General features: G+C 35.7%; 1 non-coding gene across 1 annotated transcript; it reads right to left on the reverse strand.

The window, feature by feature from the left end:
* Positions 1–4,410: 4,410 nt before the first annotated feature.
* On the reverse strand, positions 4,411–4,517 carry LOC121210538 (small nucleolar RNA R71). Its single transcript, XR_005905656.1, has one exon. It is a non-coding gene; the product is annotated as a small nucleolar RNA R71 (small nucleolar RNA).
* Positions 4,518–4,836: the final 319 nt, after the last annotated feature.

Genomic DNA, 4,836 nt, shown 5'->3' on the forward strand with positions numbered 1-4,836 from the left:
TGTTATTGGGAAAACATCCAACAACCCCGCTTTATCACTATGTATAGAAAAAAACAATTAGGCATAACATTAACTATTTACTTGCACCACCTTTTAAATTGAAACTTTTTCTTGCTTTCCCACATTCACAATTCCAACTCCAATAGGTTCAATACTTAGTACTTATGGTCACTTTCTAACTTCAGTCTCTTCATTTTGGATCTCAATGATACTCTTAACCATAAGGAATTCAAGTTTCACTTCTCCAAAGACCTCTTCCTTTTTAACACCCTTAATATTATTGACTTCCATGACCTTTTCTATATAAACATCATAAAACTCCCTCCTAAGTTAACCTTATCATTAACACTGACACTTACATCTGTATGATCTTTTTTTGATATTTTATCAAAAAAAATTGAAAGGTTCAAAGTTACTAAAATGTGTTTTCTTTAGTCACGTTGAAAGGAAGATATTTGGACTGCAATTTTGTTCATCAATGTTTAAAATTTAAACCCAGAAAAAATAAACTTGAATAAAAAATGCCTGAAAAATAGCAGCTACTTGAAACACAACTAAACAAACATTGCAATCCTCATTAGCAGCCATAAACATATCATCTAACACTTTTCCTTGCTTTAAGAGCTACAAACACCAAGTGTTGTCCTCAAAACGTCAAATTTGCTTACTAGCAGTGGCTTGTTGAAGACATTTGCAACCTACTCTTTTATTCTACAATGAACTAGCACAACTTTACCTTCTTTCTGTACTTCTTTCAAGAAGAAAACCTTAATGTTGAAATGATTGGTATTCTTATGAAACACTAGATTGTGAGAAATTGCAATGGCAACTTGGTTATCAACTAAAATCTTTGTGCTCTCATTCTCTTCCAATTTTAGATCAATTAATATCTTTCTCAACCACAAAGCTTGATTAATAGCGGTTGTTCCAACAACAAAATTTTGCTTCAGTAGTGGATTGACCCACAGTTTCTTGCCTCTTCGAGCTCCATGAGAAAACAACAAATCCAAGAGTAAAACAGTAGCTTGAGGTACTCCTAATATCATCAATGGAACCTCCCCATTCACTGTTAGAGAAGCCAACCGGTTTGAACTCCTTACTTCTTCTACATTTAACACCAAAATCACTTATGCCTTTGACATATCTAATCACTCTCTTGGCAGCCTTGAAATGCAATTCACTTGCACAGTGCATAAACTTGGACAAGATACGTACAACATTTAAAATATCAGGACGTGTTGCTATAAGATACATCAAGTAACCAATCAAAGTTATAAAATATCCCTCATCAACTTTATTAACTCTATCTTCCTTACACAACTTCTCCTTTTGATTCATAGGAGTGCTTGCCTCCTTGTATTCTTCAAACTTGAACTTCTTCAAAATATCCTTGGCATACTTCTTTTCATAGATGAAGACTTCATGTTCAACTTGTTTAATTTTCATTACAAGGAAGAAGGTTATCAACATGAGATTTATCATCTCAAGAAACTTCATAATTTCTTATTTGATTTCATCAAACAACTGTGCATTATTTCCTATCATTAAAAGATCATCAACATAAAGAAAGACTATCAAAACACCATTTTCTGACGTTTGACATAAAGAGTGGCCTCAGACAAGCTTTTATTAAAGCCTAAGCTCAACAAATCATCATCTATCTAGTTGTATCAAGCTCTTGGAGCTTGTTTCAACCCATAAAGAGCCTTCTTGAGAAGAAACACCTTGTCTTCCTATTCTTTCTTCACAAAACCTTTAGGCTGCTCAACATAAATTTCTCCTATAAAACACCATTTAAAAATGTTGACTTTACTTCAAGCTGATACACTCTCAATTCATTTGAGCAACTATAATAAGCAAAAGGCTTATGACATCCAAACGAGCAACTAGTGCGAAGGTGTTTGAGTAGTCACGCCAAAAACTTGAGCATAGCCTTTCACCAAAAGTCTTGCTTTATGCTTGTTGATTGAGCCATTACCATTAAGCTTGGTTTTGTACACCCACTAGACTCCAATCACCTTCCTATTTTGGGGTCGATCAACCAACTCTCATATTTTGTTTTTCTCAATTATGTACAATTCCTTCTTCATTAACCATCCAATTTTTGTCTTTCATTACTGCTTCAAAATTTCTAGGTTCACACACAGTAATATAGCACCTTGCATAAAGATGCTTGGAAGTGCTCTTTTGTCTAACATGTCTCTCTTGATTTGTGGAACATGAGTAAAGTACAAACAACCAAATATTTTAAGAAAACTTAAAGATGGTTTATGACCATACCAAGCCTCATAGGATGTTTGATCCTTGACTTCTTTTGTGGGCAGTCAATTCTGCAGGAAAACTAACCGCATCCAAACGTGTGAATGTTTAGAGTAAAAATCATGCAAATAAAATACATATTGGTAAACCGTAATTTATGGATGATTTTCCATTAGAATTGGTGAATTCAATGCTCCTAATGCTTAATTTCATGTTTTATACTTAGAAGAGCATAGGAGAGTGAAATGAACGAGAAACGGGCCAAAAATGAAGAAAATGGGCCAAAGTACAAAATCAACACAGGCTGGACCTCCTCATACGGGCAAACCACAAGGCCGTGTCAATTTGGCAGGCTCGAACATAGCCTGAAGTAATCGAACACGGGCGTGTGCCACAGGCATGTCCCTGCTGAGCCCAAGTTAAGTCCAATTCGGAAAAGGCTACTTTGGAGGGTTTTTAGGCATTCCAAAGCCTATAAATACACCTTAGAGGAGCAAGGAAGAGGAGACGGAGAATTGGGAGTAAGGAATTACTCCAAGGAAGCCGATTGATCCATCTCGGAAGCTGGATTCATCATCAAGACTGAAGATCTCTCCTCAATTTCCCTTCAGGAGTTTTGGGTTTTCTTTATGTTTTGTATTATTTAATCTTCTGAGATGTTTTCCTATTTAGTTATGAACTAAACCCCTAAATACCTAAGGGGAATGAAACCTAAGACGAATCTTGTTATTATTTTCTAAATCGTCTGCTAAATATTTAACTTGTTCTTAATTATGTGTTCTTAATTCTTGTTTTGATATCCCAGGATATTGATTCAAGACATGCTCTTATTCAGAGGAGGAATAAACCCTGTCTAAGAGTACATTTTTCATAATTAAGCGGAGTTGATTGCGCACCTAGAAATAGGGTGACAAGATTTTACTGGATTAGGGTGAAACCTAATAAGGGGATCTATAGATCGAGTTAATGTAACCCTAGAGTGTTAATTAGAGAAAAGTCTCGGTTATTCAATCTAGGGATTAGATGTTATTAGTCTTGAATAGGGATAATAACATAACTTAGAGATCTCTACGGAATAAGTTAAATGAATAAATCGTCCGATTCAGAGCCAGAATAACAAGTAAAGTCTAGGTCAATTTTTCCTTCGGTATTGTCTCAAGTCAATCGATTTTCCCAAACGCAATTCCCTAATTCTGTTCTCTGTGCGATCTTAGTTTTAATAGTTAGTTTAATAATCAAACCCTTTTTATTCTTAGGCTAGATAATAAAAATATAGTTATTACTAGTACTTTTGGTTCCCTTGAGTACGATATCCCGGTCTTGCCATTACTATACTATTGTTTGATAAGTGCGCTTGCCTTTTCTTCGTGATAATAGTTAGTCTAGGTTTGATCTTCAATATAAATATTTATTACTTGTTACGAACCACGCGATCAAGTTTTTAGCACCGTTGTCGGGGAACTGAAATATTAGGAACACTAAATTTTTATTACTTGAGCCATTTATTTTTCTTGCAAATTTTATTTTATATTATTTATTAATTTACTTTTTCTTTCTCTTGGCGGGTTTTTATAGTTTATGACTAGAAGAAACTCGTCGGGACCAATACTTTTTGACAAAGAAATCGAGCATACAATTCGTAGAAATCAAAGAGAAATAAGACGCAGCTTACGATACACGAAGAACGAGTAAGAAGACGAAACTCAACCCCCAACCGAAGAGATGGCCGAAAACCTAGGCGATCAGTTGCCTCCTGCAATTGCTACTAACCAAAATCCTGTTCCACGTACTATGTATGACTATGCTAAACCCTCTTTAACAGGAACTGAGTCTAGTATAGTTAGACCTGCTATTGCTTCGAATAATTTTGAACTAAAACCTAACACAATTCAAATGGTACAGTAGTTTGTTTAGTTTGATGGTTTGCAGGATGAGGATCCCAACACGCACTTGGCGAATTTTCTTGAATTTTGTGATACATTCAAAATCAATGGCGTTTCTGATGATGCCATTCGTCTTTGGTTATTTCCCTTTTCACTAAGAAACAAAGCTAAATAGTGGTTGAACTTGTTACCACGAGGGTCTATCACTACTTGGGAACAAATGACCAAGAAATCTTTACTAAAATATTTTCCACTGGCTAAAACGGCTAAATTACGTAATGATATCTCTTCTTTTGTGCAGATGGAATTAGAAACACTTTACGATGCATGGGAGAGATATAAGGATTTATTGAGAAGGTGCCCTCACCATGGGTTACCACTTTGGCTTCAAGTACAAACATTCCACAATGGCCTAAATCCCTCGACTCAGCAAATCGTTGACGCAGCTGCTGGCGGAACCATCAATAACAAAACACCGGAAGATGCCTATGAATTTATAGAGGAGATGTCACTGAATAACTATCAGTGGCAAGTTATGAAGACAAAGCCAACGAAAACAGTCGGCGTCTATAACATCGATTCAGTCACCATGCTCTCAAATCAGGTAGAACTTCTCAATAAAAAGATTGATAGTTTCCTTGGTTCTATGCAGGTACATCCAGTAATGATGTGTGACTCAAGTGGAGGAGGTGTC

This window comes from Gossypium hirsutum, chromosome A11, assembly GCF_007990345.1.
Source record: "Gossypium hirsutum isolate 1008001.06 chromosome A11, Gossypium_hirsutum_v2.1, whole genome shotgun sequence".
NCBI classification, from domain to species: domain Eukaryota; kingdom Viridiplantae; phylum Streptophyta; class Magnoliopsida; order Malvales; family Malvaceae; genus Gossypium; species Gossypium hirsutum.